Source organism: Oncorhynchus tshawytscha, linkage group LG08, assembly GCF_018296145.1.
Source record: "Oncorhynchus tshawytscha isolate Ot180627B linkage group LG08, Otsh_v2.0, whole genome shotgun sequence".
Classification (NCBI taxonomy): domain Eukaryota; kingdom Metazoa; phylum Chordata; class Actinopteri; order Salmoniformes; family Salmonidae; genus Oncorhynchus; species Oncorhynchus tshawytscha.
In genome coordinates this window covers 34,475,326-34,488,928 of record NC_056436.1, presented here as the reverse complement: position 1 = coordinate 34,488,928, position 13,603 = coordinate 34,475,326, and the positions used below count along the sequence as shown (strand labels likewise).

General features: G+C 40.5%; 1 protein-coding gene across 1 annotated transcript in view; it reads right to left on the bottom strand.

Annotated features, from left to right (window-relative positions):
- The window catches only part of LOC112255745 (AT-rich interactive domain-containing protein 1B-like), a 231,755-nt gene that overhangs the window by 79,440 nt on the left and 138,712 nt on the right, over nt 1–13,603 (bottom strand). The window lies entirely within an intron of this gene.

The following is a 13,603-nucleotide window of genomic DNA, read 5'->3' as shown; positions in this document are numbered from 1 at the left end:
CAACTGTGGGAGCAATTATTAGGAAATGGAAGATATACAAGACCACTGATAGTCTCCCTCGATCTAGGGCTCCACGCAAGATCTCACCCCGTGGGGTCAAAATGATCACAAGAACGGTGAGCAAAAATCCCAGAACCATACGGGGGGACCTAGTGAATGACCTGCAGAGAGCTGGGACCAAAGTAACAAAGCCTACCTTCAGTAACATACTTCGCCGCCAGGGACTCAAATCCTGCAGTGCCAGACGTGTCCCCCTGCTTAAGCCAGTACATGTCCAGGCCCGTCTGAAGTTTGCTAGAGAGCATTTGGATGATCCAGAAGAAGATTGGGAGAATGTCATATGGTCAGATGAAAACAAAATATAACTTTTTGGTAAAAACTCAACTCGTCGTGTTTGGAGGACAAAGAATGCTGAGTTGCACCCAAATAACACCATACCTACTGTGAAGCATGGGGGTGGAAACATCATGCTTTGGGGCTGTTTTTCTGCAAAGCGACCAGGACGACTGATCCGTGTAAAGGAAAGAATGAATGGGGCCATGTATTCTAAGATTTTGAGTGAAAACCTCCTTCCATCAGCAAGGGCATTGAAGATGAAACATGGCTGGGTCTTTCAGCATGACAATGATCCCAAACACACCGCCCGGGCAATGAAGGAGTGGCTTCGTAAGAAGCATTTCAAGGTCCTGGAGTGGCCTAGCCAGTCTCCAGATCTCAACCCCATAGAAAATCTTTGGAGGGAGTTGAAAGTCCGTGTTGCCCAGCAACAGCCCCAAAACATCACTGCTCTAGAGGAGATCTGCATGGAGGAATGGGCCAAAATACCAGCAACAGTGTGTGAAAACCTTGTGAAGACTTACAGAAAACGTTTGACCTCTGTCATTGCCAACAAAGGGTATAGAACAAAGTATTGAGATAAACCTTTGTTATTGACCAAATACTTATTTTCCACCATAATTTGCAAATAAATTCATTAAAAATCCCACAATGTGATTTTCTGGATTTTTTTCTCATTTTGTCTGTCATAGTTGAAGTGTACCTATGATGAAAATTACATGCCTCTCTCATCTTTTTAAAAGTGGGAGAACTTGCACAATACCTGACATTTAATCCTAGTAAACATTCCCTGTCTTAGGTCAGTTAGGATCACCACTTTATTTTAAGAATGTGAAATGTCAGAATAATAGTAGAGAGAATGATTTATTTCAGCTTTTATTTATTTCATCACATTCCCAGTGGGTCAGAAGTTTACATACACTCAATTAGTATTTGGTAGCATTGCCTTTAAATTGTTTAACTTGGGTCAAACATTTTGGGTAGACTTCCACAAGCTTCCCACAATAAGTTGGGTGAATGTTGGCCCATTCCTCCTGACAGAGCTGGTGTAACTGAGTCAGGTTTGTAGGCCTCCTTGCTCGCACACGCTTTTTCAGTTCTGCCCACACATTTCCTATAGGATTGAGGTCAGGGCTTTGTGATGGCCACTCCAATACCTTGACTTTGTTGTTCTTAAGCCATTTTGCCACAACTTTGGAAGTATGCTTGGGGTCATTGTCCATTTGGAAGACCCATTTGCGACCAAGCTTTAACTTCCTGACTGATGTCTTGAGATGTTGCTTCAATATATAACGTGTCGGGCTGTATCACCGCCTGGTACGGCAATTGCTCCGCCCACAACCATAAGGCTCTCCAGAGGGTAGTGAGGTCTGCACAACACATCACCGGGGGCAAACTACCTGCCCTCAAGGACAACAACCACCCGAGCCACTGCCTGTTCACCCCGCTATCAGGCAGAAGGTGAGTTCAGAACAGGTGCATCAAAGCGGGGACCGAGAGACTGAAAAACAGCTTCTATCTCAAGGCCATCAGACTGTTAACCTCTTGGTGACAGGGGGCAGTATTTTCACGTCCGGATGAAATACATGCCCAAATTCCACTGCCTGCTACTCATCCCCAGAAGATAAGATATGCATATTATTAGTATATTTGGATAGAAAACACTCTGAAGTTTCTAAAACTGTTTGAATCATGTCTGTGAGTATAACAGAACTTATTTAGCAAGGGGAAACCCAGAGGACAAACCACACAGATTTTGTTTTTGAGGTCACTCTCTTTTCAATGGAGTTTCATTGGGAATCCAGATTTCTAAGGGACCTTATTGCAGTTCCTATCGCTTCCACTGGATGTCAACAGTCTTTAGAAATTGGTTGAGGTTATTCCTTTGTGTAAAGAAGAAGTACAGCATTCTTGAACGAGGGTCACTTGAAGTGTACTGTTAGATAGAGGCGCATGACCAGAAAGCATGCTTCAGTTTGTTTTCTTCCTGTATTGAACATAGATTATCCCGTCTTCAATTTTATCGATTATTTACGTTAAAAAATACCTAAAGTTGTATTACAAAAGTAGTTTGAAATGTTTTGGCAAAGTTTACAGGTAACTTTTGAGATATTTTGTAGTCACGTTGCTCAAGTTACTCAAGTGTATGTAAACTTCCGACTTCAACTGTACACACATTACCCCATAATGACATAGTGATAACATGTTTTTAGATATTTTAGATAATTTATTGAAAATTAAATACATAAATATCTAATTAACATAAGTATTCTCACCCCTGAGTTAATACTTTGTAGAAGTCCATTTCAAGTAAATTTAATCAAAATTGTAACTTGGAACATACACTGTCTTTTTGGTAAGCAACTCCAGTGTAGAGTTGGCCTTGTGTTTTAGGTTATTGTCCTGCTGAAAGGTGAATTTATCTTCCACCGTCTGGAAAGCAGACTGAACGAGGTTTTCCACTAGGATTTTGCCTGTGCTTAGCTCCATTCCATTTCCTTTTTATCCTGAAAAACTCCCCAGCCCTTAACAATTACAAACATACCTATAACATGATGTAGCCACCACTATGTTTTAAAATATGGAGAGTGGTACTCAGTAATGTATTGTATTGAATTTGGACAAAAAGTGAATTGCTTGCCACATTTTTTGCAGTATTACTTAAGTGCCTTGTTGCAAATAGGATGCATGGTAAAGAGTGCGCTGGGAATCGGGAAGCAAGTTCAGGGAGCACATCATTTAATGAACAAAACAAGAAACACGAACAACGCCTGGGGAAGGAACCAAAGGGAGTGACATACATAGGGAAGGTAATCAGGGAAGTGATGGAGTCCATGTGAGTGATGACGCACAGGTGCGCGTAACGATGGTGACGGGACCTAGAGGCCGGAGAGGGAGCACACGTGACATGCATGTTTTGAAATATTTTATTTCTTCTTTTCACTCTGTCAATTAGGTAAGTACTGTAGAGTAACTACAATGTTGTTGACCCATCCTCAGTCTTATCATATCACCGCCATTAAATGCTGTAACTGTTTTACAGTCACCAATGGCCTCATGGTGAAATCCCTGAGCAGTAACTACTGAAATCCCTCTCCGGCAACTGAGTTAGGAAGGAGGCCTGTATCTTTGTGGTGACTGGATGTATTGATATGCCATCCTAAGTGTAATTAAATAACTTCACCATGCTCGAGATATTCAATGTCTGCTTTTTTATTTTCACCCATCTACCAATAGGAGCTCTTCTTTGCGAGGCTTTGGGAAACCTCCCTGGTCTTTATGGTTGAATCTGTGTTTGTAATTCACTGCTCAACTGAGGGACCTTACAGATAATTCTATGTGTGGGATACAGAGAAGAGGTAGTCATTCAAAAATCATAGTTTTGGTAAGTCGGTTAGGACATCTACTTTGTGCATGACACAAGTTATTTTTCCAACAATTGTTTACTGACAGATTATTTCACTTAATTCACTGTATCACAATTCCAGTAGGTCAGAAGTTTACATACACTAAGTTGACTGTGCCTTTAAACAGCTTGTAAAATTCCAGAAAATGATGCATGGCTTTAGAAGCTTCTGATAGGCTAATTGACATCATTTGAGTCAATCGGAGGTGTACCTGTGGATGTATTTCAAGGCCTACCTTCAAACTCACTGCCTCTTTGCTTGACATCGTTAATCCCTATTATTGCACACAGAATGAGTCCATGCAACGTATTATGTGACATGTTAAGCAACATTTTACTCTTGAACCTATTTAGGCTTGTCATAACAAAGGGGTTGAATACTGACTCAAGACATTTTATTAATTTACACATTTCAAAAAACATAATTCCACTTTGACATTATGGGGTATTGTGTGAAGGCCAGTGAAAAAACATCTAAATGTAATCAATTTTAAATTCAGGCTGTAACACGACAAAATGTGTAAAAATTCAAGGGGTCTGAATACTTTCCGAAGGCACTGTAAGTATTCAAACTCTTTTCTCAGTACTTTGTTGAAGCAAGTCCAGGCTCTGGCTGGGCCACTCAAGGACATTCAGAGACTTGTCCCGAAACTACTCCTGTGTTGTCTTGGCTGTGTGCTTAGGGTCGTTGTCCTAGTGGAGGCTGAACCTTTGCCCCAGTCTGACTGAGGTTCTGAGCACTTTGGAGCAGGTTTTCTCTCTGTAATTTGCTCCGTTCATCCTTGCCTCGATCCTGACTAGTCTCCTAGTCCCTGCTGTTGAAAAACATCCCCACAGCATGACGCTGCCACCACCATACTTCACCGTAGGGGAGCTCTGTTAGAGTGACCATCGGGTTCTTCTACCCCGATTGCTCAGTTTGGCCGGGCGGCCAGCTCTAGGAAGAGTCTTGGTGGTTCCAAACTTACTCCATTTAAGAATGATGGAGGCCACTGTGTTCTTGGGGACCTTCAACGCTGCAGAAATGTTTTGTACCCTTCCCCAGATCTGTCTCTCGACACAATACTGTCTCAGAGGCCGACAGAGATTTCCTTCAAACTCATGGCTTGGTTTTTGCTCTGACCTGCACTGTCAATTGTGGGACCTTGTATAGACAGGTGTGTCTTTCCAAATCATGTCCAATCAATTGAATTTACCACAGGTGGACTGCAATCAAGTTGTAGAAACATCTCAAGGATGATCAATGGAAACAGCTCAATTTCGAAGGGCTCATATCAGAGCTCATATCAAAGGGTCTGAATACTTATGTACACAAGATATTTCAGTTATTTTTAATACTTTTGCAAACATTTCTAAAAATATTTTTTCGCTTTGCATTATGGGGTATTGTGTGTAGATTGGTGAGGAAAATATTTTATTTAATCCATTTTAGAATAAGGCTGTCACGTAACAAAACGTGGAAAAAGTGAAGGGGTCTGAATACTTTCCGAGGGCACTGTAAGTGTTGAATAAAAAGTGTTGATAGTGCTGAGTAAGAACTTAAACAGCAGCTCTTTGCTGTATTCATGACAGTCTCTCTCTAGTCATGGTTTTAAACATTTTCACAGTGTCAACTTTGCTGTAGCATTATTTTACTGCCTATTGTGCACTTAATTTGCTCTCCGGGTCCGCCAGGAAGGCAGAGTTTGTACATTCAGAAATATGAAAGGGTTCAGAATCGGGTAGAAAACTTCTACCCAGCGCACAGGGCAGCTGAATTGGGTGCACCTACCACCAACAGCATGAGATTTAAAAAAATGCTTTTTCTTGTTTTTTTTTACAGACATGTTTAGAAATGCCTTGGAGATCGACTAAAAATGCCTTGGAGGTCGACCAGTCGATAGTGATCGACCGGTTGATGACCACGGCACTAAGCCTATAGCCTAACACAGAAAGAGTCAGAATTAGAAGCATGCAAGACAGAGGAAATGACCAGTGACAAAATGAGCTACTGGGTGAAGATTAGCTAGCTATGTATGGTATGTATATCTATGTATTTGTCCTGTGAGGTTGTGATTGTCCCTTAGCCCTGTTTGCAGCCTCATGAGCATGTTGTCTAGTCTCTCCAGCCCCTGCCTATCCTTGTCACAATGGAGCACAGGTGACATGTCCATTGTGTCGTCCTCCTCACAAAGGTCTAAGAGCTGGCAGTCCCACACAGTGTCCAAATTTCCTCCGGCTCCTCCATTTCAATCTCCTCCCCATCTTCCCCAAGTAGCGATGACCCTTCAGCACATGAAAAGGGAATCATGAATGGAAGGGAATTGTACAAGTTATCAGGGTATGGCTTCAGGCTTATGCTACATTCATTATTGCAATCAACAACAGCCAGTAGGCTTACTATTTTTACGAATCATAGCTATCACAGATAAAATGTCATAATATATCTAGATGTAGCTAGTTAACTAGCTAGCTATATGGGGGATCATACATTTTGCAATCCTGCAGCAGCCCTCTCTTCTGCCTGGCTGGCTGGCTGGCTAGCTACAGTAGCTAGGTTCATGTCTAAATCACTAACGTTAGCCAGTTCATTTTAGCTAGGTCATACCTAATACCTCTTCAAATTGTAAATATTTGTACTTTATTTTGTACAGCTATAAATGAAAACATTTACATCAAAAATACAAGAAAATAGCTAACTCAAGTAGCTAGGTTTAGCTAGCTACAGTGTCTTGTTTTGGCTGATTGTCTAACGTTACTCAGGTTATGATCAAAATTTCATTTCACAAACTCAAATTAACAATTGGAAAAAATACTCTAAAATAGACATATTATAATTACCAACATTAAAAGGAATTGTATACAGTTTCTTACCTTAATATTATGGTCCTGATCTCATTGACAGAGCTGTCAGTTGTGAGAAACCTTTCAGGTCCAGTAGAGGCGAATCCCCCCCGGTGGCATTCACTCACAATTTGCTTACTCCTACCAATGAAGCGTCAGTCGTTACTATGGCAATTCAATATGGCGCTACCCATACCTCTAATAAACGTAGTTCAAGATCAAAACAGAAAAAATATATTTGTTTCTATATTACAGGCACATGTTCAGTATTCATGGGTTGAAGTGTTTAACTATGCACAAGAGAAACTGCTGACACAAAGTCACACAGCACAGAGGCTTCTGGGTATGAAGGAACATTCTTCCCTCCCATCTCCCTCCTGTTTTTACAATTATTATTACACAGCAGCATAACCCGGTGTAGCCACCCCCTGAAAAATCGGAACATTTAAAAATAAATTGAAAATATGATTATTATTTATAAAAATATTTATAAAAATACAAAAATAACAACAGCAGTGCACTAGGCTTTTACTAGTCCTGTAATAGCTGACCAATATAAACATCTGTAGCACAGGCAACAAACAAAAAAATCATCATCTCCACTTTGGCAAAAGAAGGTAATTAAGAACAGTGTCTTGCAGGATTCAATAGTTGGAATTGTAAGAGTTGTTGCCCTGTCCCTTTCTCTGTGATCACCATTCTAATGGGATCCAGAAAGAACAAAACCCTGTCCCTTTCTCTGTGATCACCATTCTAATGAGATCCAGAAAGAACAAAACCCTGTCCCTTTCTCTGTGATCACCATTCTAATGGGATCCAGAAAGAACAAAGCCCTGTCCCTTTCTCTGTGATCACCATTCTAATGGGATCCAGAAAGAACAAAACCCTGTCCCTTTCTCTGTGATCACCATTCTAATGGGATCCAGAAAGGACAAAACCCTGTCCCTTTCTCTGTGATCGCCATTCTAATGGGATCCAGAAAGAACAAAACCCTGTCCCTTTCTCTGTGATCACCATTCTAATGGGATCCAGAAAGAACAAAACCCTGTCCCTTTCTCTGTGATCACCATTCTAATGGGATCCAGAAAGAACAAAACCCTGTCTCTTTCTCTGTGATCACCATTCTAATGGGATCCAGAAAGAACAAAACCCCGCCCCTTTCTCTGTGATCACCATTCTAATGGGATCCAGAAAGAATAAAACCCTGTCCCTTTCTCTGTGATCACCATTCTAATGGGATCCACAAAGAACAAAACCCTGTCCTCAAACATTTACATCAAAAGGTGCAAAGTTATGGGCAAAGACACAAAACATCCACATCAAATTACATATTTTTCTTGATCGAATAACATGGGGGATAGTAGATTGACATAGGCTAGCGATTTTGCTGTTCGTTAGGCCTACTCATCTTGTTGGCTGACGAAAAGTAAATGTGGACAGTTCTTCCTTCCAATATCTTCCTTATGCACATCGGAATTGGATAAGAATGCCCTCAGTTGCATCCCCGGTGTGTCTGTCTTCACTTGTAGCCTGTGAGAAAGACCCAGTCACGTGATGGAGAGCACACAGCACTCAGGGAGAAGGGCAAAACAAAGGCATGGACTTTTTTATAGAGTGCATTCCAGCTATAAAGGGGATGCCACCGTGAAATTCTAGGCATTATCAAGTGCTTGTCAAATTGTGAATGAGAGACTTATGTAGTGTGTACAGCTTCCGCAGAAAACTAAGCAGAGCTCATTCCTTTCAAGCACTCCTAAATATAATTTTGGTCGCATTATGCAGCCTAAAAATGTATTAGAAATGTAAACATATAGCCCAACATTTGTAGAACAACTGAAGTTACATTAATAACTCTAAATTAAGCATATAGGACTACCTATTTCTTTGTTAACCGCTTAATACAGAATAGCCGCATGTGCTCGCTCCCTTAAATCGTTTGGAGAAAATCTTTATATTTTATTCAGCTTTGTTCAATTGTATTCTCCATACTCTATGATAATATAAATAATGCCATGGAATTCTAAGCAAATCTTGCCTGCTAAATGAACTAGTGTAGCCCACAGCCATTTGGCATAGCCACATCAGGACCTAACATAAGGACAACTCAGACTATGCCATTCTGAATTTCTACATTTTCATCATATCCTGCTACTTTAGACCTGTCTAAAATAAATAATGGATTCATTGTGAAGGTGTAGGCTATATTACATGGATTTATTTACTTTTTAAAATGTAGATGTTCCAAAGGTCTGCATCAGTGGCTTGTAGGCCATGTGTGGAAGCCAGGAGATGCTAAATATGTTTATGTTAATTAACTTCTTTGGAGTAGGGAGCAGTATTGGGTAGCTTGGATGAAAAACGTGCCCAAATTAAGCTGCCTGCTACTCAGCCGTAAAAGCTAGAATATGCATATAATTAGTACATTTGGATAGAAATCACTCTGAAGTTTCTAAAACGGTTTGAATTATGTCATATGGTAGGCAAAAATCTGAGAAAAAATCCACCCAGGAAGTGGGAAATCTGAGGTTTGTAGTTTTTCAACTCAGCCCCCATTGAAGATACAGTGGGATATTAGTTATGTTTCACTTCCCAATGCTTCCACTAGATGTCAACAGTATTTAGAACCTGTTTGAGGATTCTACTCTAAAGGGGGCTCATAAGGGCTCTTTGAATGAGTGGTCTGGCAGAGTGCCACAGCCTCGGTCTGGCGCGCTCACGTGAAAGGTAGCTATGTTCCACTTCATTTGTACAGACAAAGGAATTGCCGGGTTGGAACATTAATGAAGTTTTATGTTAAAAACATCCTAAAGATTGATTCCATACTTAGGCTGGGATGTTTCTACGGGCTGTAACGGAACTTTTTTAACTTTTCGTCCGACGTTCAGCACGACCTGAACACGCTTTTGGATTTGTTTACCAAACGCCCTAACAAAAGAAGATATTTGGACATAACTGATGGACATTATCGAACAAATCAAACATTTATGGTGGAACTGGGATTCCTGGGAGTGCATTCTGATGAAGATCATCAAAGGTAAGTGAATATTTTAAATGCTATTTCTGAGTAATGTTGACTACCCAATATGGCGGGTATCTTTTAGCTGCTTTGTTGTCTAAAGGCTGTACTCAGATTATTGCATGGTTTGCTTTCTCCGTAAAGTTTTTTTGAAATCTAACACAGGGGTTTCATTAGGGAGAAGTTTATCTAAAGTTCCATGTATAACAGTCGTATCTTTTATCAATGTTTATTATGAGTATTTCTGTAAATTGATGTGGCTCTCTGCACAATCACTGCATGTTTTAGAACTACTGAACGTAACGCGCCAATGTAAACTCGGATTTTTTTATATAAATATGAACTTTATCAAACAAAACATACATGTATTGTGTAACATGAAGTCCTATGAGTGTCATCTGATGAAGATCATCAAAGGTTAGTGATTCATTCTATCTCTATTTCTGCTTTTTGCGACTCCTCTCTTTGGCTGGAAAAAATGGCTGTGTTTTTCTGTGGCTTGGCTCTGACCTAACATAATCGTTTGTGGTGCTTTCGCTGTAAATCCTTTTTGAAATCAGACACTGTGGCTGGATTAACGAGAATTGTATCTTTAAAATGGTGTAAAATACTTGTATGCTTGAGGAATTTTAGTTTTGAATTTGGCGCCCTGCACTTTCACGGGTTGTTCCAGTCCTAGACAGGTTAACAGTCAATTACCGTGAGACCGACAGTTATTTGCTTGACAATCACCGGCTGGCGAAAGTTTGTGACCGCCACAGCCCTAGGCCCAGATATATAACATTTATTAATAACAGGCCAACACACAAATTAATGCATGTGTTTGATTTACCTTACACTATGAATAATGCATTAATAAATATTACATTGCCCTTAAAATACGCAGCATGAAATGTTTTTTTTTGGCAAGACAACTATATTGTTGAATACAACAACAAAATAACAGTCAGGTATATCGGACAAGTAAATGTACAATTAAATCAAGAAAAATAGAATACAATATACTTATGGCATAATAAAGTGATAAATGTTGTAAGATGAGAAATCATAAGCTGACAACACAAGAATGGTACACAAGATGGAGTATAAATCCCCTGAACCAGGCATGCATGTATGTAACAGAAAGGACTACGGTCTCTCAAACAGAATAAATATCAAATAAATCCAAACCGCACAAAAAAAACATGTCAGTGTCTTAGCCCAAAAGTTGTGACATTTTGTCTTGGCCACTTTGATATTTTTCCGATATACTTGTCTTTAATACATATTTATTCTCCAGTATATTTTTCTCTCTTGAACTTTTCAGTGTTCAGAATGATGATAAACATGACGTGACAGCCCGCATTGAAAGCTGAGTGACAGAAAAGACAACTTCAGGATGCCAGACAGGACAAGACAAACTTTCTAGAACAGAAAACTGGTTACACAATACTGACAGAGCTAGGTATGGGGCAGAAAAAAGTGAAAGATTGGCCAGAACCAAGAAGACTAGAGAAGAAGACTAGAGGAACATAGATAACCCAAGAAGACTAGAGAAGAAGACTAGAGGAACATAGATAACCCAAGAAGACTAGAGAAGAAGACTAGAGGAACATAGATAACATTCCACCACTTCGTTTCCATATACATCAAATGGATGTTTCTGAGAAACTGAAGACTGATGACGACCCCACTGGTCCGTTCTCATCCAGCAATCACCCAACAGAGAAACCAAGTAACTATCTGTGATATGCTAGAGTGGCTGAGCCAATCAGAGGACACCATGGCTGATGTAAGCGTTGTCAAAGGAGAGGTGACACCCGTGAGAGGCTGATCTAATAACACAAGAGATGAAACGGAGTCAGACACACAGATCTGTTCAAACCAGAGAGCGAGCAGCGTTTGTTCAAGAACACAGTCCCAGACCTCTCTTCCTCTCACTCTACTGTGTGTGTGTGTGTGTGTGTGTGTGTGTGTGTGTGTGTGTGTGTGTGTGTGTGTGTGTGTGTGTGTGTGTGTGTGTGTGTGTGTGTGTGTGTGCGCGTGCGCGTGCGTGTATGGCTGAGGAGGCAGACTATAAAAAGACGATCTGGTATGATTTCATGGCAATGTCTCAGTAGTGTACTGTCACAGGGCTGTATATTTCAGTTCACCTCGGGGGCATAGTGTTAAGATATATACAGCAGCACAATGTAGAAGACATGCTTCCTGTCTCTCTGCCTCTTGCCCTCTCACTCTCTCTGCGGCTGTGTTGTATCCCTGCATGTATGACACATAGGAATTCGAGGATGGACTTGGCAAGCAAAGCACGACAAGCAGCCTGGGACACCACTTCAGGAAAAACGTGTCAATGTCATTCCGACGCCGAGATTGTTCCTCTTACAGGAACAAGAGACCTAGCTAACAACAAACGTTTGGAGAACGTTCCCTAAAGAGTCTCATTAGGTCATTTCATAGGAATGTTGCTGTGATGTTCCAAGAGATCATTCTCTTACTGTCAACTAGAACGTGGCTGCCATGTTCTCAGAGGTTATGATATGAATGTTCTCAATGCTTTTCGTGGGAACGTTGCAGGAACATTTATGTGTCCAAAGAAAAGTGCATTACACATCCTGTCACTGAGCCATTTAGGGATAATCACACACAGTATTTTCAACTTACATATTTGACATACATGATTACATTGTGCGTGTTCATTTATACAGTAATTATTATTCAACACGTGCTCACCTGGGACTTGAACTCACAACCTATTGGTTCACGGTACACCGATCTTCCTGCCACGCTACCATATCCGTGTCAGGTATCAGTTGGTCTGCGTATTCTCATCATTGACTGGATTCACTTATCTCAGCCAAGGGTGTTCTGTATAGTCGTCTAATGTTGGTGAAACTGTTTTAATGACACTCCTGAACCTGTTTTAATGATATTCCTGAACCTGTTAAAAATGATACTTCTGAACCTGTTTTAATGACACTCCTGAACCTGTTTTAATGACACTCCTGAACCTGTTTTAATGAAACTCCAAAAGATTTTCTTGACTTTTAACAAAGCTGAGATTTACTTCAAAGTTTATTCACCTTATTGCTTACACCTATCACGTTGTGACTATTGGCACAGTGCTTAGGGCATTTGTCATTGGTGCTGGGGGCCTAAAACACACAGATGACACCTTGGAAAATGTTCAATTAATTCTGGACATTTACAGATCAGCTGTACATTTAAATTACCCTCAAGAATTACAGAAGATAGCCCATAATAATATAATTTCTATCAGCATCAACTGTTTTGATGACATCTGTCAAATTATGAACTGGCATTCATCCATTTTCTAAATGAAACAGGAAAACACTTTGTATTGATGTTGCAGTACTAAAGTGAATGGCTGCTGTTTAGAGCCATTGTTTGATGGTGGCAGTAGCTGTCCTAGCCAGCAGATGACGCTGTGTATACTGACAGCCCAGAGTGACTGACTGACTCCACATCGAAGACCGGTTTATTAAACCCTTATACCAGACCAGATCCCTGTATAGCTTGGAAAAGGAGATATTTCTCATCTCATAGGACACTCCATATATACCCCCAAAATATCAGATAACTGCGTCTCAAATGCAATTTCGGCTACATCACCAAACAAGACAAACAAATGGCTTCAGTAATAGTGTGCGTGTGTGTGTGTGTGTGTGTGTGTGTGTGTGTGTGTGTGTGTGTGTGTGTGTGTGTGTGTGTGTGTGTGTGTGTGTGTGTGTGTGTGTGTGTGTGTGTGTGTGTGTGTGAACAAATAATAGATCCCTATTCAATCATGTAAAAAAACATTCATTGTATTTGGTCCTGAAGACGACAAAAAGTCCCTTTTTCCCATTTCACACAAATCTTTCATTTCCAGCTCCTCCTTTTGAGACGTAAAAAGCATGAAGACTCCTTCTCCAGATCTATCTTTAACTTGTTTTGTGAGATGATATTGAATTGAGAGCGATAGAAGAAAAGGAACGCTGGCTGCTATCTCCCCCCCCACATCTCTTTTCTCTCTCTCATGGCTTCTA